Source organism: Corvus cornix, chromosome 1 (genome assembly GCF_000738735.6).
Source record: "Corvus cornix cornix isolate S_Up_H32 chromosome 1, ASM73873v5, whole genome shotgun sequence".
NCBI lineage: Eukaryota > Metazoa > Chordata > Aves > Passeriformes > Corvidae > Corvus > Corvus cornix.
Genome location: NC_046332.1, coordinates 26,404,246 through 26,428,905, shown reverse-complemented (window position 1 = coordinate 26,428,905; position 24,660 = coordinate 26,404,246). Strand labels below are relative to the sequence as shown.

The following is a 24,660-nucleotide window of genomic DNA, read 5'->3' as shown; positions in this document are numbered from 1 at the left end:
TCATGCAGAGAAAACTTTTGAGAACTGTTCACTCTCTCCCATTACTGTCTCCTCTAAGTATATGAATCTACTGTTAAAATAAAAACCACCAGCCAACAATACTCTATAAAAACTGCAATACTGTCACATTTAATTCTTTAAAAGGCAAACTTGCTGGAAAGACTTTGAATAAAACTTACAATGATGGGAAGCATGACAGAGGACAGAACGTTGCCTGAAACCACAGGTTAATAAAATACACCACTGGTGAAATGGAGACATTGTGTGTGTCTGTGGTCCTACAGTCCCACAGTCAAATAAGATGCAAAGAAGAATATATTTACATGAAGGTTGCATAGGGTAACAGAAATTTAGGCTGTTCAGAAAAAATGTTTTTATATTAACAACCATCAAAACAAAACTCTGAAATGTTTTCCTCTTCCCTGAATCACAAATTTTTTACATTTACAGCTGAAATTTGGAAGTTTTAACTTTTACCTCACAAGTTGCTATTGCCTATGTTATCTCACTTTATATTAGGAGGTCTCCTAATACTTTTTTGGGTTGTGTTTAAAAACAACGTTGACACCTTGATCTTGATAGCTTATCTTCTGCCATCACCATGTTATCCAACTGTTTGGGGACCCTCCTCCTCTGATAATATTGTCAAGCAGCAAGTAGCCACCTACCCGAGCTACTGCTGTGATGCTACATAAATGGCCATTTATTTCCAAAGGTTCAACCTCCCAATCTACCCATGGTGATTCTTTCCACTGCCAACACACTAGGCCACATTATTTCAGCTCTGTCACATTCAGGGCAAACTGAGAGTAATCAATTCCTTTATGGAACAAATGCAGGAATTTTGGCTCATCTCCTTTTAAAAGACCTAGAGTGAAATGCATGTCAGTTGTACAGCTATAGTTTTAACCCGTCTCTTAAGGATGATATTAACAATTGCTCTTTGCCATACATTTTGTATGCCAGAACTAATTTTACTTCATAGAAGACTCTATTACTAAACAAATTTATTAGAAGACACATTGAAAAGAAAATGTGCAGTGTTCTCAAAAGTGTGATAAAACCATCTAACCAAGTTTGAGTACTTCATTAATTCCCTTTCTAACAGTTCTGTTCTACACTATGGGTATAGCCCTACCATCAAGTAAAGCAAGTACCTGATACAGATTTTGGAAAGGACAGGCCACCTCAAACAATTCTTTGAAGCTCATGGCAAACCAATCCAGATATACTGAAGCAAGAATGAAGCAAGAGGGCTAGAGCACTGAAGGATCTTCTTGAAAAAGTATTTATTTTTAAAAGGCAGCTGGAAACTGAATGTTTGGACATCACTCCTGGTCATAGGAACATGACAACCTTTCTTGCCATGTGTCCACATTGAATTTACTGTCCAGCCTTGCAGTGTGCCCTGAAATCTAGTTGATCATATGATGACCTAATTCAAATTTCTCACGGATATTTTGGTGAAGTTTCATCTACTACAAGTCTCATTACAGAAGATAAGTGTTGCAGGGACCAGAAACCCACAGGCCCTGGGACAGGGCAACCATGGCTGTGTATACAGACTGGGGAACAAGAAGCTGGAAAGCAGCCCTGTGGAAAGGGATCCCTGGGGTCCTGGTCAATGGAAAGCTGAACCTGAGTCAGCAGTGCCCTGGCAGCCAGGAGGGCCAACCCTGTCCTGGGGGCATCAGGCACAGCATCGCCAGCCGGGCAAGGGAGGGGATTGTCCTGCTCTGCTCTGCACTGGGGCGGCCTCACCTCGAGTGCTGGGGGCAGCTTTGGGTGCCACAATATCAGAAGGATATAAAGCTGTTAGAGAGCTTCCAGAGGAGGGTAATGAAGCGGTGAAGGGCCTTGAGGGGAAGCCGTATGAGGAGCAGCTGAGGTCACTTGGTCTGTTCAGCCTGGAGAAGACCGAGGGGAGTTTTCTCACGACGGCAAGTGCAGGGGAAGGAACTGGTCTCTTCTCTGTGGTGACCAGTGACAGGGCCTGAGGGAACAGCCTGAAGTTGTGTCAGGGGAGGTTCCGGTTGGGTATTAGGAAAAGGTTCTTCACCCAGAGGGTTGTTGGGCACTGGAACAGGCTCCGCAAGGAGTGGTCACAGCACCAAGCCTGCCAGAGCTAAAGGAGTGTGTGGACAATGCTCTCAGGTACACGGTGTGACTCTTGGGAGTGTGGGGCCAGGAGTAGGTCTTTGATGATCCTTGTGTGTCCCTTCCAACTCAGAGAATTAATATTAATAATTCTATGAAGTCTCTGCATAATGTTGTAACCTCATCAGGTAATCCTCCATATAATTGCATCATGATGGTGCTTTAATAATCATTAATATAGGTCTAATACTTTCTATCCACGTTACGTGTTGGTAGGTCTATTAAACACTTGTAAAGTGCTTTAAGAGTTCCCAAAGGAAGGAGATAAGGAAAACTTCTTTAATTATCTCTTCTAGAAGTATTAAAAGGTAAGGCTATCCTTGAGTCTGCAGTACAGTACGACACGTGATCAGTGCACACAACCCATGGAGTAGGGAAGAGTACTGACTCACTTCTGAGAATTGAAGTGGTGCTTAGCACCTGCAGCTTATGGTCAGGAGTTAAAAAAACAAACAAGAATATATCAACATACAGCTAGTCCTTTACATTTAAACTTTTCTTCCCAAGAAAATAAAAAAGAGAACTTGATCTCTTGAAGGTATGGAGTTTATAGAAGTATGCACTGATTTTTAGAAGGGGCCTACAGAAAGCTGAGCAATTTTGAGAGAGCAGAGCAGTTTAATCATCACATAAGGACATGGGTACCTATTTACTCTCTAATTTCTGAAAATTCTCAACCTAGATTTGTCCAAGTACAAAATCATCTGATTATTTAGATGCTAGCTGAGTAGAATTCCGCTTTATGTACATCATTTAGTCAGTTGAACCACTACCAGGTGCCATAACTGAACTAATTACATAAGCTTATTGCAGTGAGTGGTACCCTTTCTTTCCCTATTCCCATGTTTTAATTACTTCTTGTAGCCTTCCTAAAAGCATGCTGTAATCTCTTCACAGCAGAAACTCATTCCTTAATGAGAACTGTAAAAATACTTTGGGTGCTGCAGAAATAACAAAATAACATGAATTCTTTTCCCAATTAGTTGCAATAATGTAGAAAATGCCCTAGCGAACAGCAAATCAATACCTGTGAGAAATACTAGCAATTCAACCAATCCTTTTCAGCTTGATGATTCCAAATCGCAGAGGCTACATCACCACGGTTATGCAGCTTCTTTTGTTACATAACACTGTCATCCAAGTTGATGGGTGCTTGACTTGTAAGCCTTTTTCTAAAAAGACAGGACCAAATCAAGTCGTATGTAACTAAGAATATTCTGATCAACTCACTCAGTACTGCTTTTTTTAATTAAAAAAAAAAAAAGTATAACTCCTTAACCAGTTATCAGTTTGGCCCTTTTGTGAAAGATGCAGTAGATACCATATCTCATCTCCACAAGCTCTGCAACAAACTCAGTTATCTCAACTCTGTAACTAAGATACTCATTCATTTTTCTGCCTGGTCCTTCCCAGATTTTAAGTCAGGATGCACTTCTAGAATCTCCCTTAATTGCACACTACTGCTCCCCCCTTCCTGTTCTATCTTTCCAGCTTTCTCCACTCACTACATGTTCCAATATGACACAGGATTTACTCGTGTATTATGGAAAATAATGCAGGCCCAGATGCCTCATGCAGAAAGATGTGGAAATAGAGAATTAGTGTATTTGAGATGGGTACAACTGTTGCACCTGCAGGAGCCAGTGTCTGGAATTTGTGCCATCAACTCTTCTGAGTGGAAAGCAATGAATGAGTTAAACTGAACAATGAATGATTTTACACAGAAACCACCAGGAATGCATATTCCTACTGGTTTGTCTTTTTGGCTACATTTGCCTTTTGAGAATACCAGTTGGGAAAATTGTTTAGAACTCAAACACAGTGAACAATAAAACTGCTCTGAACTAAACTGCTAGAAAGTCAGTGTGTAGATGGAACATGTTACAGCTGTGTCAAGAAAAAGCTGTGTGGCTCAGCAAAAAAGAAACTTAGGAGGGTTCCGGAGCTGAGATGCAGTAGACATTTGGAATATAAAGGAAGTTCAACCCCTGAGAAAACAGACAACTTCAAAGATCAAGGGGCTGATTCTTCATAGCTATGCCTTTTAACACTGACCTTTCTGATAAAGACTTTGCATTAGTATCTCACTGCTACAAAAATCCTTCCAAAGGACAAAGTGAGACCTAGTAGCATTGTAACTACAACTGGAATAATTCAGAGATTCAGAATTAGAAAAATAAATACAGTAGAAAATCTTTAGCTAACTACAGATTTACAGAAGAAAAACAACCCAACCAGCAAATAAATCCAACACTATTTCTCATGTAAATGCCATCCAGCTTGCTTTTCCTCCCTCTGTCTGTCCCCAAAGAGCAAAAACCTACTCTACAATGCCTTCTGAAGGCTGTCTGCCTGCTATCCTCACTGCCCACCTACCGTAGGGAGCAGCTCCTCCCACCTGCACATAAAAGCCAAGTGCATGCTACCAGCAGCAGATCAGAGCACTTTCTCAGTCCTCCACTGTTTTGAGCCAGTGATCTTCTCTCCTTGGATCTTGTGTACTCAAGGTAAGATTACTGCTACTTCAGGTTTCTGTTCTAACCAGCTATTGTGAGGAAGTCTTAATGTGAACTCTAGCACTGCCTTGCTGGGTGGTGCTGGCTCCCCCCCGCCTTTTTTTTTTTTTCAGATGTAGTGTCATCTGACATTTAAGTTAGTAACAGTCTGTTGTTTTAGCAATGAAATAAAAACAGATCTCACTGGGAAACACTGTGGCTGGGAAAAGGTCTTCTCTCCCTTTCTGATTGATTTTGAAGAGATTAGTATATCCAGACCAATTATAACAATTTATTATCCCTCTTAATAGTCTCCTTCTCAGTCCAGTCAAAGTTATCAAAAAAATATCACTGTAAAGCTTCCTTAAATTCTGTTTGAGAAAAAGACAATGCTTAGTGCTAATTTAAGGAAGGAGCTGGGTTTTATTGCTAATACCATTTACTAGCCAGGTTGAGACAATCATGGGACTGAAGTGCATCTTCACAGGTTTCATTGCCTTTAAAAAAAGTGTGATGGAACTTAAGCCCTCACAGAAGCACAGTAATAAGACTGATGGAATTCATTATCTGGTACCAAATATGCTTAAAGTACGTATTTTACAAGCAAACTTCTGTTCACACAGACCTTGTGTCTCTATGAAACTTTTAGATCAGCTTGTTTATATTTTATCTACAGTTTTCCTAGATAGGCATTTCTAGCATTAGAGGAAGGAATAGTTAAGTGCCTCAGAGACAGCTACTGAACAGTTAAAACATTTAAAAGTGGTTTCAAAACTGTATTAGCATTCCCATCTGTGCATCTATCCATCCTCACAGAGATGAATCTATTACTGACCAGTAGCAGTTTCTTACGTTGTGTGAGTCAGTGCACTTTTAACACACAGTCAGTCACCTGTTTAAAGAAATTCCACCACAGAAATCCTAATCCTAGAATGCCTCTCTCCAGTGCTCAGAGAGGAAGGAAAGCATGAGCTACCAAAAGCAAGCAGTTAACACTGTAAATACATAATACATTCTTCAGTTAAATAGTGATATTCTCTTCTTAATGTCTAATTGCCTTTTTTGGTCTTTAAAAATACAAAGTCTTCTCTAAAAAAGAATTACGTCCACATCTAACTGTACTCAAATTAGCTGCAATATTTTAAGCTATAGCACTGTATAACAGCAGAACTCCGCTCAAAGTAGCCTTTTCTGCATACTGTATCTAAGATTTTTTTCTGTGTTTTATATGCTATCTATTCTAACTAGTGGGGAAAGGAAAACATTGCCTTCAGCTACTTGCCTACAAGATTACATAAGTATCTTTAAAAAAACCCAAACAACAAAAATCCAAAACCCAAATAAATTGAACTATTCAAAAAACAAAGTACAGTGCTTTCTATAGCAAACTTACAGTCAAGCTGTTTTTACATCCAGGTAGTTCATATCAATTGCCCATGGAAGACAGGAATAGAGCCCAATGGTTTTCCTCATAACTGGCACTAACTCTGACCTAAAAAATTTTATTTCTTAGTTAACATCTGATTTTTACAGCAAACCTCCCCTTTCCAAAAACACCCGTTCCAAAACACAGATATGTGATTATAAGTTCAATGCATACAGAATTTAGGTCTACAGTGCGGCAGTAAAATCTCATTTGTTCACACAGAACTTTACTCTGTCGGATAAATCAAGAATTTTAATAGAAAAGATTTCGTGGGGAAAAAAATAAATAATGCATTTGCCACAGGAAATGTGTATATAACAAAATACCTTTTATTAAAGCCTGCTGTGAAACGTAATGTTTTGGCATTTGAAAAATGGATTGCAGGACGTATTAAGAAAACTCTATTCAAAGGAATTAATCTAATTTAGAGCAGAATCTCCTCTGAGCAATTTCTCTCTTAGGCTGAGTAGATAATTCAGCTTAGCATCACTTTGCAGCAGGGGATGAAGGGAAACTGCACCCAGCAGGTCTCCAAGAGAACTCAGATGACAAGGAAGGCATTTATTGAGCTCTGTGCTGATCTGAAACTCCTTTTTACAAGATCAAAGCACACTGATATTAAAATAAAAATACTGCAATTTAAAAGTAATGCTGCAGCCTGAATTAAAGGAAGAAAAGGGGACTCACTGGGAGAACAAGGAATTCAGAATTTTTGAGTAATGATCATAACATTTAAGAATTATAAAGATAAAGAGACTATATTAATTTTTTCAGCCACAGACCAGTTAAGTGTTAAGCAGGGATGCTAAGCCACTTTTCCTGGCAGTTATGCTTAGGTTTTTTAGGTGTTTATTTAGGGCAGTAATATCTACTTAAGCCACTAGTGTAACTCCCAGTGCTGTCTAAAGTGCTAGACTAGATACATAGAAACAGAGGATAAACATATCGCTGTCTGCTTATCTATGCATAGTTCTGCCACTACCACTGCTTGTGAGAAATTCTTACCTACAGGAATTTGTTTTCACACCTCTCTGTAGGGTGAGATTATGCTCTCTCCTGGCCATGCTGTCACTAAATATATAAAATATTTTACTCATGGTCACAGTGAAAATTCATGGTAGTGTCAGATTTAGCTCCTCTGGTTTCCAGGCCAGCACTTTAATCCCATACTTCATTTTGTATTCAGCCTTATGAAGTCCACCCCTTTGTAGCTGCTCTGTCTTTGCATGACTTTTTAGGGCTGAACATTCCAGTGACAAATCTTGAGAAAGGGCATTTACTCCTAATACTTTCAAACTTCTGAGACCCTTTACAAACACCTTAACAGGATTTACAAATAAATTGTTCTTGGATGGAGTAAATAAACAATTGAACAAATAAACAAATGCTCATCTCTTTCTTACACTCTGTGGTTAAAGGAGACCAACCCACTCTTGGCAGGCTGAGGAAGCAGAGATCCACTGCTATGGACCAGAAATTATGGGCAACATCTGACTGATCTGATTTTTGTAAGCTGTGGGTTCTTTCCTTCTACAGGGAGATAATTCTTAATTTTCACTACTGTCATATTTCTAAAAGAGCAATGGTTCAGTGGAGGTGGTGTAGTGAGGAACAAGACAAGACAAAAACATTAGGGGTGGTTTGTTCTTCCTGTTAAAAAAACAGCAAACAGCTGTACTTAACTGTACAAAGGTTTCTTATTTTTGCCACTTACACTTTCTAGAGTTTTGTGTAAGTGTTGTTGCCTTTTTTGTGGCTTTCCCTGTGCAAACAGAAATCCCAGCGAAAGTTGTGGAGCTGTATATGTTCAAAAAGATAACGATGAGTCCTGGTTCTGAAGCCTTTTGTGGGTCTTGAGCAATAAGTGTGCCTATTCTCTGTACTTACCAGTAAACAACTATGCTTGCTCTCCCTGCACTCCTGAAATGTTGGATGTGTTTCTGTAATTGTCTTGATGTGTAATGAATTTAATGTCTCATAATTGCACTGCAGGGAATTAATACCACTATTCAGTCTCGGGACATTTTTAGGTGATTAGAACTTCATGCAAGTCCATATTTTATAGCAAAAGCAAGATCAATATAAGTTTGTTGCTTCCTGAATGGCAGGTAAAACTGTTGAGGGGTGACATTAAATGGACCCTTTTCAAAAGGAGTGAGAATCAGTGCCCTCTCTTGGTTTGAAAAAAAACACAGAAAGCAGCCCTATGAGAGTGTTTATCAGTTCCCTCTGCTGGCTACAAAGCCCAGGCCAGATGAGCAGCTGTGTTTGCGGAGGCGAAGGTCTGAGGTTCTATTCCCAGTGCGGGGAGCCTGTGGTTAACTGATGACTGTGGTGTCTGTGCACGTCTGTGGACATCATTCATAATGGGGTCTCATCAACAACCACACTGAGTTCAACATGAGGGCAGTCAAAAATAATACGGACTTCCTGGTAGGTAAGAAACTTCCCACTTTGGATTTGAGAAGCATGCTAGCAGCTATGCCATTCATAATTCTACACAGTTAGAGATTTGTTCTGTTCTGCATCATATGCACACCTTGCTGTTTCCACCTCTTCAGGAAAAGTGTGTGTGTGTGTTCATTGCACTCAGTTTAGAGATATCTGGGCAGTTAGTGCAAATATTCTTGGCAATCCTGAAGTGTAACACTTCAGAATGTCAGCTTCTGTGAACTTCACATTTGCAAGTAAGAAGTAAAGAGTACCAAAAAGAACACTCCAACCTTCAAAAAAAAACCAAAGCAAAACGAACAGAAAACCCCACCACAGAACAAGTTAGAAAAGGAACGTCTTTTTCTATTCATTTCCATTCGTGTAGGAAAAGGCCTATGTAACCTGGTTATACAACTGGAGAAACAGGTCATACAATTTATGCAGTCACTTTGAAATAAAGCTGAGATGAAAAAAAAAACCGTACTGCAAACTTAAGAAAGAGTTTTTGTTTTAAATAAATATCCACAGCACTAAAAATCACAAACTCCTGGATCAGCTATGCCAGTTTACTTCAGCTCCTAGGAATCTATCATGGCAACATATAGGATACATAAAACCTACCCCATTAAAGGGAGAATGAGTCAAAACTAACAGCTTGACATAGTAGATATCAAAGGTATATTAAAAGCCAGAACTTTGAAACATCTGCACCACATGTTTCCTGCTAACTAAAAAAGCAACCACTCTTTCCAGACCAACATAATGCAGCATTCTTCACTCTGAAAGTAAGAAGTTGACAGTAGCACACTGTGGATTTGCATAGGGAACTTCAAGCAAAGCATTTGACCATTTTTGCAACTGAAAATTCTGGAGAGCTGAACAAGTTTCTAACAAAACCCACTCTTAATTATATGAAGCAACAACACATGTATGTAATACATACTCTCTGAAATGGAGGTGCTTACTTTGCCTCTCTCTTACTTGACATAGTTTTCAAAGGGACAGAATGGAAGGTGGCACAACCCCAGGGACACACAAACCAAAGATAATCAGTTTACCACTAAAGAAATCTAGCTGTCAAGTCTGCTTATGCCAGCATATAACTCACCTCTGTTCTGCCCTTCCGTTCTTCCCACCACACATAGAGTTCCAGTGAATGCATAGTATCAGAAAAAGAGTCTTTATATAGCTTGGAGACCAGAAATTCTCTTTCAGCTTGCCTTAAAGAAAAGCAGCAACAACAACAAAAAAAAACAAAAAACAACAACAACAACAACAAAAAAAACCACACCAAAAAACCAAGGGTTCGGGTATTTCCCAGTATTTCTTTTTAAATGAAGTAGGTGATCTTAGTTGAACTCTCAGTTGGATGGATATTAATGCAAAACACACAGCTGGGACACTTGTTGGCAAATCTCAGCAAAAAGTCAAGAGGTAGCTGCTTTAGGTCAAAGCTGAGCAATAAAAGCAGGCGTGCGAGGAAAGTTTATGTTGCCAGCACTGATAGATCTGTCACCTTCACTATAGATAAAAAGCAAATAAGCGAAGAGTAGTTAAGGAAGTGCATCTCACAAGCACTAACATTCACACAAAACATATTTTAGAAAATGAAAGGGAAAAAAAGACAGTGTTCAGTACTTATTTCCTTTCAGTCAGTGGCTTGAATTGAATTTACCGTAGTAGCACATCACATTGTTTGCTGCAGAAAAATGCAAAGCTTAGGCCTTTAGGAGTAAGTCTCTTGTGCTTTACTGGTTCCAAAAATGTCAGTGCTTGTCAAAGTGTTTTTGAAATAAAACCAAAACCACGTTAATAAAATGAACTTTCCAAGACAATGCTGGCCAAAACTGATTCTTAGATTTCTTTTCAGTAATAAACTGCCTCTGTGGTTGCTGAATTGATAGGGAGAAGGATTTAAAGGATCAAAGCCAAGTTCTGGTTAACTCAGGGTAAAAAAAAGAAAAGAACATTGAAACAGAACACAAGCCCTCCAATGAATGGACAGACTTTTGCTGAAGGTGGGCAGAGCTTAGCAAAATCCAGATGTGCTTTCAAAAAAGGCTATAATCATTATTAGGCTCTAATTGAAGATTTTCCAGGACTGCAATATTTGTTGTGGGTACACCTTGTGACATGCTGCCGTAGGTTGCTGGACAAGCCTCAGTACTTTAATGTGCAATTCACCGGGTAAGCGTTAGTTCAGAAGAGCTACCCTGCCTATTTATTAAGTAGCAATTCCCTAAGTGAATTAACCACTGGAAGGATTCTGTCCCATCTTATCCCAGCCTTATGGATGAATAGCTCAAAAAATACACTGCAGTGAAGGCTGAAGGCATTCATGACGAACTGAGCTCCTGCTGTGCACACAAGCTGCATGCAAAGCCAGGCAGTGAGATCTCCAGACTGTCTTGTTCTATGTTCATATAGGTGCAAAGGCAGCAGCAGTTTCTGTCTTCCACAGAAGAAAGTGGTGCCATAGTTGGACATTCTCTCTCTGTAACAGGAATTCCTGCTCTCCTCCAGTTCAGCCACCCTACCTAAATTTAGGAGTTCTATGCAGTCCAGTCCAAGCTGCCACTGCAAGGATGTTTTTTTTTTTTTTAGTTTTTATGCTTAGGAACTCCTGCAGACTAGACTATTATTATTTTTCAGTATCTGAGCATAACTTATTACATAAGGAAACATGGAAAACATTTTAGGATTGTTCCCTAAGCTTGCATTACTAGTCTCAGTTAAAAACATTGTTCATACAGAAAACTCTATGTGTAACATTCAGTCCTCGTACCTGATTAAAGAGTAATTTGCAGGAGTGGTTTTTTTTTTTACATTTATGCACTGGTATAGAATTATCAGATGGCTTTTAAATTGTAGGTTAAAGGAAATCCATTTGTCTCAGCTATGTTTTGTAATGTCACCTTCATTCCATTTTCATTTTGATTGCTCTTAAGCAACTAGCTGCAAATACTCAGCGTCTAAAATCCAAGCAGTGGTGGCTAGTTCTGGCATGTGATTCTTTTGGATTATTTCTGTTCCACAGTCAGGACAAGACAGCTCTCCGATTCAAATTTCAAGCACAAAAACTGCCTTTCACTGAGTTTAGAATTCACTTACAATGAATATTTCATATTATTCTTCGAAATACCCTATTTTCAACATCACATCTCTCACTCCTATGCTAAACACTGTCAAGAACTCAATACAGAAGGACTGACAGGCAAAATAAATTCAATCTGTGACTGCTCAAAGACATTTTCTCTGCTACATGTGCTTCGAACTATTAACTGCTTATCTCATGAAAACAAGTACCTCAAAAATAAGCAAACAGAAACCTATTATATTTTCAATGCTCCATTTGTCAAGCTCGTTTCAAGAGCTGGAATTTTAGCTTGATGTACATTCACAACATACACACAGCCTTATCCTTCAAAATAATGACTGCATCTGAGACCGAGAGCTGCTCCTGCAATTCTCCCCAAACCTGAAGCTGACTGAGGAAGTAACATGGGACTTTGTGGGGGCACTCAGCATGACAGACCTCAGCTCAGGGTGCAACCCTTCCTTCCTGGCTTCTCCTTCTCTGCCACCAGAGATGATGAGAAATATTTTTGCCCTCTCAACTGCTTCTAAGTTGAGGCTTCGGGAAAACACAAAATGTTGTACCTAATGCCCAAAAGCTTTCGAGATAGCAGGGGCTTGTGTCTGCATTCTGTAAATTCTGCATTCTTTGTGTCCACTATCAGTGGGCATCCTTCTTCCCAAGCTTTGTTAACCTCCCCCCAGCTCTAAGATCACAGAAGCATGTCAAGGCCTAAACCTAAACATCAAGGCCTAAACCTTAACAAGGCCAACAATTCTACCAATTGTTGGTAATTAGATTTCTATCCCCTGGACATCACTTAGAGCTTACTTCTTAGCTGCTCTCTGTTTCGTGGATTAAATCTCCCTTCTTGTTGATCAAGCTTGAAAGTATACAAAGATCAAACATTAAAGAGCATCCTTTCTTGGGAAAATATTACATATTCCACGTTTTGCAACAAGCGGATTGCATTTAGCGACAATGGAGTTGTAATGGCGTTGTAGTGTCCTCTAAAACAAAGCCAAACCGCAGGGCACCCTGAGGGCTCCACCCTGCTCCACGGCCATTACCTGCCAGTAACACGGTCCTGAGGAAAGCTGCCATGGCCCAGCGGCGTGGTGACAGCTCCTCCTCACCAGGCTGTGGTGACATCTCACCCTCACCAGGCTGTGGTGACATCTCACCCTCACCAGGCTGTGGTGACATCTCACCCTCACCAGGCTGTGGTGACATCTCACCCTCACCAGGCTGTGGTGACATCTTGCCCTCACCAGGCTGTGGCGAGGGAAGTGCCAGCCCAAGCATGGCCCCGGCTCGGGGCCCCTCGTCAGTCAGGCTGGGCCCCCCTCGCCTCATGTGGTGGTTGTGGTTCCCTCACATTCTGATGTCAGAGCCGTTTCTGCACGGGGCAGTCAGAAAATTCATTTACAACCTGCGCCTCCCATTCCCAAAGGAGAGGCAAGGGTTGAGGAGAGCAGAAACTCCCCACAGCCCAGTCAGCTGAGGAACATTTACGGAAACACAATGCATTTGAGGTTTCTTGGGTTTCAGAGATATAGCCTGGGGGCTCTGCTTCTGCGTGCCAGCCCTCGGTGCCCCTTGGAGAAGGATCTGGGCAGCATTAGCTCGCACAGATGCCGACAGTGCTGGAAGGCCAAAAATGAGGGAGGCTGAAGGGGGGGGGGCTCCACTCTCAGCTGGAAAGAAAATGTCACATCATGTGAGGGGCGGCTGCTCAGAAAGAGAAGGAAGGCTGCTCCAGCACACACTACAGGAGGTTCAGGACCTTTCAGATTTCCACATCTGGAGGCAAAACTGAAGCCACTGTGAGTTTTAAAAAAGGAGAAAGGAGGAAAAAAAGGAGAAAGGAGAAAGGGGAGGAAAAAAGGTCCATTTTGAAGTTAATGTTCTTGGGTCTTAAAATCCAAAAACCCACCTGCAAAAGATACAACTGTATGTGGTTATCTAGTATAGGAAGAGTAACCAGTCCCGTAGAGTTAAAATTCTAAACCCTCAAAACTCCCCCCAGAAATACCAAATACTTGGGTGGGATGTGAGGAAAGAAATATCATGTGAGGAAAGAAAATTATAAAACTACTGTACTCAACAGGCAGGGAGTTCAGAGGGCAAACAGCTGAACGGAACAGCTTCATCATTTCTTAACAATGTATTCTCCTGGCCCCACTTTGTTCAGCACAAGGGTTTTTAAGGCTGAGTCCTTTTGATCTGTATGTTACACCCCCTAGCATGGTGAAGCCCTGAATCGTGATCAAGGGCTTGAGACACAGAGCGGCAGCTCCTGAACTTGAAGGCTTGTAAATTATACACAGAGCAAAGCTGACTCCTGGACTCTTGCTCCAGTCACTTTAACACACTCCTGTTTATGCAGATGATTGGTATGTCTGGAAAGATACTATGCTACAAATGCTTCACCTCCCTCTTCTGGCTGCAGAAGCATCCAAGAACCTCACACACAGCAGGTTAATAAATTTATCCTTACAAGAACCCTGGCAACATCACTCTCATTTTAGAGGAAATTGAGGCACAGAGAAAGTTGCTAGTGTAGCATTTCCAGAGATTGCTCCTGGCCAGATTCTCAAGTGTCTTCCCATCATCATGGGAGCGAGATGGAGAGTTTGATTCCCATCCGGGCACCTCAATGAGAACCAGATTCTCATGAGTGATCAGCACCCAGTAGCTCTCACAGTGACACTTGCAGCCAGATTTTCTAAGAATTTCCTTTGATCATCTAGGCCACTGCCTCGGTGGAGGCAGAAAGCTTTTGAAAAATCTGATCCCATTTGTGGGTGCTGAGCACTTCTCAAAATTCTTGCTTAAGTGACCTGGCCAAGGATGCAGACTAAAATCTGAGCAGAACCCACTTTGCCTAATCCCTAGGCCAGTGATTTAACCACAAGTGTATTCTTCCATCTTCAGCAGAGAAAGAATAGACACTAGTTGGGGCAGCAATCAAAATGCCAAACAGCCGCCAGTATCCATGCCTGCCAAGAAAAATGCCCGGATACTTGTGGGCAAACCAGACAGCCACATTTTGGTACTTTCCTGAGAAAGAATTATTTCTAGTAGCAGCGCCAGAGTCTGGCAACCTGATTTATGCTCTTTCCAGATGTATCTCTTTCTTTCTGGGCTAAAACTTTCGTGAACATGCCCCCAAAACAGGCACACCCTCCCCACTCTTCAGAAAAACAGCAGCTATCCAAACACTGTCCTGTCTCCATTATTCGTAGAGAGCCAGGCACGCTTGGGCAAGACAACACTATTCTGTGTAACGATTAAGAAGCAGCGGTCATGTCAGTGAAGATTCTTGTTTTCATTGAATATTTCATTCATTTTTGAACATAAGCAACCACTTAGCCGCAGTTGTGCTAGATGCAGAGGAGGAAACACATGCTATTCTTGGCCGGACTTTACCTCAGTGGGAAGCAGCAGCGTCCTTAAAGCAGCCTCTGTACACGGCATGATTTAACTACATTTATGATTGTCCTGAACCTCAGGCAAGGACCTGAGTACCTGAAAGTGTAAATGTGTGCAAAACCCCCAAGCCCCAGCCTGGATCCTCTATTTTATGCTCTGTTTGTGTGAGGTCCATTTGCAAATGGCAGTTTCCAAAGCCATGAGCTAAAGGCTAACTTAAAAATTCTTCTTCAAACTGACTATATTCATTCAGCTGCCAGTTGAGATGCTGCTCTCTGTGTCACTCAGCAGCAGCTTGTCAGACTGTCTGTCACAGGACTGCATGTCAGAATCCAGCTTTCATTAAGTGCTCTCTGTTTCACCTCTGTCCCCAGCTTTCAGACCACCTCCCAAGTAAGTATCTGACCAGTTTGGCAATACAAAGATAAGGCACGCAGTCACTAGTGTGTTTTAAGGGAGCATAGATATTGCATGGTAACTATTGAATGAAAATGTTTACAGAAAAATAGTTTTGTAAAACAGCTCAGACTAAGCTGTTGCTGAATGTTGAGCTCAAGCTGTATAAGCCAAAAAACGCAGCTGTATCTTTTCTAGCTACAGCTAAAACCAGCAAAGTGTACTGGAAAAACCTTTGGGGGGAAGGGAGATACTCTCCTGACAGAGGATTACATCTAGAAGCAAGTGTGAACATTTTTCTGCTCTGTTGGTTCTATACCTGCAATAGCACACAACACAAGTGATGACTGTGGTTGTACTTTGATTGGTGAATGGCTGCTTCTTTTTCGGACATCTGCTGCAGCAATTATTGTAACAACAAATCTTGACAGAAGCTGGACTTCAGAGCACTGCCGCAGTCTAATAATACAGCCACAGCTTTACAAACAGAACAAATGAGGCAGGAAGGGATGAGCTCCTGAAGCACATTTATGCAGGCAGTTAACCGCACATACTTTGATGTACCTTGTGACCTAAAATGTTAGAGGGACTATCAGTGGAGGAACTTGGATTATGATTAGTTATTTTGTGGGCCTTATGGTTGTGTTAGTAAATTTCTCACTACAACTTTTCACTTTTTCCATCTTGCAGATTTTTGTTTATTTTAAATTCTCTTGTTCTGTCCAAGAGAAACCAAGGCATTTCAGTGTAAAAGCTAGGGTCAACTGAGGGCCCAGGTCAAGAAGTCTGTCTTGGGTGTCACCTCCTGTAAATTCAAAATCTAGCAACAGTTCAAAGAAAGATCTTCGTTCAGAGAGCATTGAGGTAATCATGACACAGCTTGCTGGTAAAGGACTGGGAGATGCGACGCTGGAGCAGAGGTACCAGAAAGGGCCCATGAAAAAGGCTGGGAGGTTTGACAGTCCAGCCTGATGTGCCTTTGGAGCAACAGCAAACAGGCATTCCAGTGGTGACAGGAAGGGTGCTGACAGTAATCAAGGTTGATATGCAGAAGATGGACTCTTCCGTGCAACTGGCTTACTCTAGAGTCCAGGTCTTGGGACAGTGGGGCTGTTCCATTTTCCTTTTAGAGCTAGATATATCAGCACTGACTTTTTCTCCTGGTCTTAAATGTAATTTGTGGCTTATGTCTTTTGTATTAACAAGGTAGCACAGGGACTTAAAGGTAGGATAATCAACTACAGATAACTGGTCTCATTGACTGTGTTTCTGTCAAAATTTGTCAAGAAATGCACTCCAAGAAATGGGAGACATTTCCTTTTACGACCAATGTATGCATTTCCACTAGGAAGCTGTAGCTTTGAATTGACATTTTCTGAGAAAATGTTTTGCTTAGAAATTCCTGCTTATTCCTTTGGGAAATAATTGGAATTACTTATTAAATATAATCACTTAGAATTGGAAGAAAATCCACTGTCAGGAGAGAACAGTCAGCATTTCCCAAATTATTATTCTTTCTGTGCTGTGCAAACGATCACTTGAAATCACTGCCTGACACAGGTCTTGTAAGAACCTGAGTCCCATTTTTAACCCAGACAAGTGTTAGAGAAAACTGTACTTCTGGAAACTGCACAAGGCAGCCTTCCTAAACTGGGTAGTTTTCCAGCTTTTACAGATCCACCCATGACAAAGCAAAAACCCTCCTGACTGAATTTACACAGCTAAATAAATAACTTTCTAAGTGTTTAAATATCATTGTGAAAGTAAAAAGATGAAATGTGCTGTATATCATCTCTACAAAAGCAGAAGTAGTTATATTATAAATAAACAGAGTTTGCTTGGTATTAGGGACATAGGAAATTCCATTCAAGAACAGACAAATGGCACATCTTGTCTGGTATCCTGCATCTGGCACAGGCCTATAACAGATGCTTAAAATACTTGGCTCCCTTGGTCCCTCAATCTCCCCTGTTGCACCTGCCACCACTATTATAAATCACAGTTTTCCTAACCTCTGGTGAAAGTCCCTTCCCTGCTCACTTGCGTAACGCGGGAGGTGGAAGCGAGGGCCAAGGGAATACATATTTGCCCTGTGTGATCCTTACCACACTGCTTGGTACCGAGTTTGCCCAAACTGTGGTTCTGACTGCTGCAGCACATGTAAGGCATTGCTGCCTGTGTTGCCCATGTAGCCAAACAAAGCAGCACAGGTGAGGACTGTGCTTGGCTCCAGGGAAAGGGGGGAGTGAACCCCTTCTCACCCTTGTTTGCACACACGAGCACAGCTACCACTGGCCTGTTACCAATCAGCTGCTCTCTTTCTGTCAAGGCACTGCCTCCTAATTGCACCCTACTGCTCAATGACATTTATATTCTGGTGTTGCTTTCTTAGTGACTTTGAAAGTTTTAACACATGATGACTGAAAATTAAATGAGTTTATTGTCTCTCAGAGTTCACCTTTGTCCTTATTCCGAAGGTTATCAAAACATGGTTCATCTACCCAGCGGGCCACTTAATGCAGGTTCCCCTCTTTAGCTGGCTGGTGCTTCTGGCCATTGTCACCAGTGTGATATGCCTGCATCCAACAGAACTGACTGTGACTTCTCCCTTATTAGAAATGTTACTTGCCACAGACGATCTCCTTCATGACCAACATTAAATTCAATGTTACAGTTTGTTAAAGGCCTCTAAAATGGACAAATGAAAAACCAAAACATTGCCATTTTGAAAGTTAAAGTTTAAACCCCCCTTTCTATTAATTGCATTAAAGCCTCCCCGTATTCCCCTGTGAAATATAATAGTATTTTTAAAAGGCTAAAGAGAACTTATGACTATAGGTAAAGCAACCAGCCAGGCAAAAAAAAAAATTGCATTTGAAGGAAAAAAATTGTGTTCCTCAATTTGAGCATGCTGTCTCTACAGTTGCTAAACACTGCTTTTAGAGACTGACCTAATAAACCTTTATATATTAATAAAGGAAAACTGAATCCTGATGGGTGTGCATAGGCTGTTGGATACAGTTTGATATGTCAGCTTTTTCCATGCTCAAGGATTTTCAGATTTTGGTTCCATCCTACTGAATATAACTGAATATAACATTCAGTGTCAAAGGTCTGAATCTAGAGCAGACCTTTGACCTAGCTACCCCAAATTTTGTATCTACAAAGGACAAGACTGGGCCACATCAATCTGCTTGAATGAGTGAACACATTAAAGCTGCCACAGTACCTAGAAGTTTGCATCCTTTAACATATTCCAAATCGATATTACATTCAGTGAGGCTCAGTATTAACAGGAGCTCTGTGACTTTCTGTACTTCTTTCCTGTTTCACAAAAGCAATGACTTTCAGAATATTCATTTCAGTCAGGAACAGTCGTAGAGGTTTTTCAAGGCAGACAAATGAGTCAGCCACTTGTTCCAAATAAATGGAAATGGTTTTCCAAGTTTCCTAGACAGCTTTAAAAACTACATACAGCAATTCAGCTGCTTAGTCTATTATGTTCTACATCTCACATTTAAGAGGGCATAAAATCACGTGCTTTTTATTCCAGATATAAGTTGTTTTGTCCACAGCAGTCCATAGCCATCTCATTTTGTCTCTGCTGTTAACATGTATGCTGGCCACCTTACTTGTGCCATTCCCAAGAACACAAGTAGCACTCTTCAGAGTAAAGAGCAACTGCTGAGGTTCCCAGACTGCCATGGATGTCCTAAATAATAGTGAACCAAATTTCTTAATGTCTGTGATTGCATTTGCCCAGTTGTTTAAGGAGGATGTTAATATTTTGCTTTCTGAGGAGAAATGTTGTAAACCTCAATTAATATATCCATTACAAAAAGGGCATGAATTACAACTTTAACTGTGCAGTAAAACAGAACATCTGCGTGAATAAATAATTATAAGGAGATATATAAAACTATAAAAATAACTTCTTTACTGCAAACCTTGCCTTAACAAGAAACATAACTCCTTCCTCCCTCAAGAAATCTGAATACACTGACTCATGTCTTTGTTTAAGTGTCATGGTAAATTTGTTCTTTTATAACATGTAGTAGTTTAGCTTTGAACTTCTGAGTTTTGGAAAAGGCAGAGCGGAAAAATGTTTTCATGGGAGAGGAGTGTGCATTCCAGAGCTGTCGACTGTTACTCGTTTATGAGGCAGGGGAAAAACTACTTTGGTTTTAGGCTTTGGTTGATGCAATTTGTTGTCTGGTATTTTATGATAAACCAGAGTTTACATGGTACCTTGAAGTATTTCAGTTTTCTCTCTCATCTTTCTGGCTTTTGCTTGTTCAAAATTCTGACCAAGCTTGAAACTGACTGCTCTTGAGAAGAGAAAAATCAGCTGTGTACAACTAGAAATAATGATCCTTTGTAATATACAAAGTAGTCCAGTGAGAAAATAACAAATAGTTTTCTGTGAATTACAGAGCTGCACCAAAGCATAGTGGAGGAATGCAGACAATACTACTCATAAAAATAGTACAAACCAAAATGTGAGCCTTTCATGGTGTCTTTGTAACCTGAGCAACAGTTTTAAACGCAATTTTCCTGGGCTGTTTCATGTTTATTTCATGTATTAATGTCTCCTTACATCAAAAAATATTAAAATAGAAAAATAAAATAAACTCTCTGTAGCTTATTTATTCAAGTAAAGTATAAAGTATCTTTTTGCTCTCCTGCCTTTTTGAAGGCTATTAACATACATTCTTACTTCTTTCTCTTTCTAGAAAAGAAAATGCAGATTGTCAGAATCCTTCAAATTTGATACTCGGCATTGTTACGATCTCTTCATTACTGGATGTTGAGCCTGGATATCAGAATTGGTATAGTGAAGTACTCTCCTATTAAATTGAGGTAATTTTCTGCCATAATTAATGAAGAAGTCTAATGCTGAAACAATGCAATTAATACGTCCCGAGAAAAAATATTGCCATTGGAAAGGATCTATCTTGTCAAAAATCTTCACAGACAAAGGGTAGAAACTACATGAGAATGCTAACCCCTAGCTAGAGATTAGAACTTCTCCATTCACAAAGGCAGAAGATGTCAGGGTATTATTCTGAGAGAGGGAGGCTTTGCCGAGGACATCAACTTCTTTTTGGACACAAACTGAGATCAGTTTCTGCTTAGTGGGATGGGCTTCCCTACAGTGGCCTACTTCATAAACATGGCTCACTCAGCAGGAAAACAGCCTTTCTGAAAGCCCACCAGTCACTGGTGAACCGTGTCACGTCTTCCCTCAAGAAAGGGACTGCACACAGCACAGGGCTGATGCAGGCACAGTGTGTTACAGGAACGTGTAGCTTAGGATGCAGACAGGAAAGCACTCAGCTGCAGAATTAAGTCAAAAAATACAAACTAAGCAGGTGGCTCTGAGGCTCACCCAGAAGAATGCAGAGATGTAATTAACTTCAGAACTAAGTTATGCAAAAAAGATTTTCAGAAAGTATCTCTTCCTTTCCTGGCATATCAATAATCAATCAGTTTTCTGTCCATTGCCCTAATAGCATTGCACAACATTCATGGTATATTAACATGAATCCTAAAGATTTAAATGGGTTGTCATAAAATCACCACTTCAGATAAAAAGAAACAAAATGCAGAGATAGGAGCACAGGAAGATCAGCTAGAGGATAGATATATTCTTATATCCAACAAAGCTGCCACAGGCTCCACATTTGCTTTCAAAGTAATGAAATTCCATTACAAAACAGTAACCAACACGGAGGTCATTTAAAGCCTGCCTGTTAAACAAATGATACTCCAATATTATTTTTTTTCCCAAGGCTTCATATTTCTTACATATTTTCAGCAATTTTTGTCCTATCCATCTCCTAAGCCAGCACTTTGGACCACTGAGAAGTTGTTTGCCTAAAGCAAGAACTCTGACTTCAGTAACTTTCTGTTATTAATATTCCTTAAGTTACATTCCAGCTTCCAATCAAGGTTTGCTGCAACAGTTTCTCTTTTGATGTGAGTCCACTGTACAGTACCTTGGATCTCACCTAGAATGCACACCATGTCATGTGGACAGTAAGAAACAATATAGCTCAACTTTCCCAAAGTAGGTTGAGTCAGGAGTTTTAAGGATAATAAAAACCATATTTTTACCAGCGAGCAGAGCCAGTAAGTCATTGAAGCTATACAAATATATTCATATCCATATCCACAGTGCACTTCATAAGAAAAAGAATCTCACACCCAGGAACACAAAAATTCAGAACACTGAATAATTGTGGAACCAAAAAATGGAAGAATACAGTGGCTTTGCATGAGAAGTGCATCATAAAGGGATTCCAGTAAAACAAGGTGAATCTTCAGACTTTGTATAAACTTTTTTTATGCCTTTCTTAGCAGCCATTGGAGAACTTGAGGGATTTTGCATAGAGCAGTATTAATTACAGAAGTATTTATTACTTGTATTCTTCAGGTGACACTTACGTATGAATTGATATACAAATACATGCAAGTATGAAAGTGCATATATGTTTTCAGCAAAGTCTGTCGCTAAATATTTAGGACCACCTGACAGTCTTTGGTAATGTCAATAGATAGGTGCCAGTCAATTTGATATTTTATGTCAGCAGGTTATTCTGCATGTGAGAATACATCTGTGTAAAGGCAAGAGTATATTTCTTATAGATGTTATTTATGTGCGAGTCTTTACAGGACTTGCGTCTAGACCAAATCTGAATTTAGGCTGCTGTCACTGACAGCAAAATATACATCTTTGTTCAGTTTCTTCCATGTTTATTTTTATTTTAAATACTGGCTTTCTTTTTACTGCTAACTACAAAGGCTGATTTATCAATATAAGTGGAAGTTACCTGAACAGCAGCCAACATAGAACAGAGTCAATAGCAACAATTCATGGCCTTCTTCAGATTGTTGTGGTTTTTTTAATGCTCAGAGCCCATAGAGGCAAGAAACTATTTCCCATACTGTGAGATGGAAATATTGCTCACCCCTTTGCAGAATACAAAGAAGAGAAATGAAATTTAAGTGATTTAGTCAAAACTAAACACTTTCCTCATCGCAGAAAGGCAGTACTGCCCAATTCAGCCAAATTGTGGCTACCTGAAAAAGGGAAGAATTTGATCACCTATGCCTGAAATCACACATTTTTAAATTGTTCTAACCACAGTGTAGGCACAGCTTAACAGAATGATTTCACCATGCAGAGTTATTTCCCACGTTCCTTTGTTACTCCAGTAATGTGAAAAAATTCAGGAACTGGAAAGTCATATGATCCATAGAAAAGAGAATATTGTGGTTTCTAAGAAAAATATTTATTACCAAGCAAGCTATTTTGATTTATTAAATGATAGCTTCCCATCATAGTGTTTTTTGATACAGTGCTTGAAACCACAATGATTTTACAAAGCCAGCACCTTATTTGTTTAAAGGCACTCACTTGTGTTTTTCTTAATAGAGGTATCAGTTCATGACAATGCCAAGTTCATAGAAGCTGGTCCAGGAATAAATTCTTGAAAAATTATTTTTTTCCTAGAGTGTCCATTAAGCCAGGGCAGGCACTGTGTCCCACTGCTGGTCTTCTAACACTAGATTTATAGGATGTTATAATTAACAACAGGTGATGGGCAGCACTACATGCACAGCAAGCAAAGTGAAAAGACTGGCAGCTCAAGAGCCACTTGTGAATCATCAAAGCTTTTCCCTGGATAAACTCAGTAGTAAACCTGATAGGCTTTCTGGCAATTTTTGGGGTTGGGTTCTTTCTGTTTGGTTTGGTTTGGTTGCTTGGGTTGTTCTTTTATTCCACCACCACCCTTGATCCTTTTTCATACCAAAGATTAGGGACCATCTGTCTGTTTTTACAGTTGTGTAGCTTTTCCACTTCTGTGTTTACTATCTATAAAATGAGACAAACTATGCTTCCCTACTCACAGAGGACTTGTTGGAGGATTACAAACAAGCCTACAGAAAATTTTGAAACTATGCAGATTTCTAAGAGACACTTGCGTCTGTATTATTCCAGCTCTCTCAAACTTGCATTCTATACAAGTAACAGAAAGAAAAAAAGGTTCAAAACACGTACACCCGCCACTCCAATTTTAAGAAAAGCAGTTCTTCAGCTTAGGACTAAAAAGAAGGGACAAAGATACTGAAACACGTGAATTGGCAAAACAAAAATACATCCAAATGAGTTTTTCTTTGCATAGCTAAACAAATACCTTTTTTTCCTTCAGTTGTGAGAATATAAGCAAGGCAAGGTATATTGGGAAAGGCAATGACTTTGTTTAACCAAGTGAAGAAGAACCAATACATCTAACCTTTAAGAATAATTCTCAGTGTACTGTCCTGATGTAATCATGGTATTCATGAGTTAGTTACATGTTGTAACATATTGATTATAACAAAGGAGCACCTTATTTTAATTGAAAAACCACATCTGTTTTGGATAACCTACCACATATTCTTGTGAACATTAGTAAATACTTTAAATGCACTAACTGGTAGAAAGATATCAAAAGAAATATTTAAAAAGAAAAAATATTTAAAAGAAGAAATATTTTAAAAGAAAAAAATCACTATTCATACTGTAGAAAGGATTGGAGATTTTTCATGGATTTCACGCTCTTGACAATATTCCACGAGTTCCTCTACAAATAACTCTTAGATATTAAATTAATTTACACTGAAGCACTTCTAGTGTGTTTCTTCCCTACTTTCATCCTCCCCACCTCAAAATACACTTGAATCAGTAACCTTAAAGCTCTTAGCACTACTATATTAGAGAGCAATTACTGTTATTCTAGATTTATGTTGCCAGGTTGCCAACAGGAACACATGGTGCAGTGGTGAATTTATCCTGCTTGCTGCAGAGTTTGCACTTCATTAAAATTCACATAGCAGTGCTTATCTATAGCTGAGAGACAATGTGGCCCAGGGGAACACTTGTTATTCTGGGTAATTAATCAGAGGTGATGGGAAATTTTTCTTAGTGTTCTTGATAATCTCTAGGGCATCATCCAACCGTGAAATTTTGGCCTTACTGAAATGGAAAGCAAGTTTCATCAGTAACTAGAACAGGCCAAGACATGTCTCACAAAGCACTTCACGACCTGGTGTCATCTGGCAAAGTTTCTCAGTACCGTCTTTTTTCAGAGCTGGAGCAGCAGGTCATTTCTATTGAATATTTCACATGCATACATTAAAAGTCCTTTCTTTTGGCAATCATAAGCATATTTTAAGAAAGGTTCTGCACATTCTTT

At 39.9% G+C, this 24,660-nt stretch overlaps 1 protein-coding gene across 3 annotated transcripts in view; it reads left to right on the top strand.

Annotated features, from left to right (window-relative positions):
- Window positions 1–24,660, top strand: part of COL8A1 (collagen type VIII alpha 1 chain) — a 123,531-nt gene that overhangs the window by 33,282 nt on the left and 65,589 nt on the right. For 2 of the 3 annotated variants that reach the window (XM_039559409.1, XM_039559416.1), the window contains exons 1-2: window positions 4,562–4,664; window positions 20,152–20,278. The gene's annotated coding sequence lies outside the window, so the exon portion shown is untranslated. Of the gene's footprint in view, window positions 1–4,561; window positions 4,665–20,151; window positions 20,279–24,660 lie in introns of those variants that run through there. The other variant, XM_039559424.1, reaches the window with a different exon arrangement.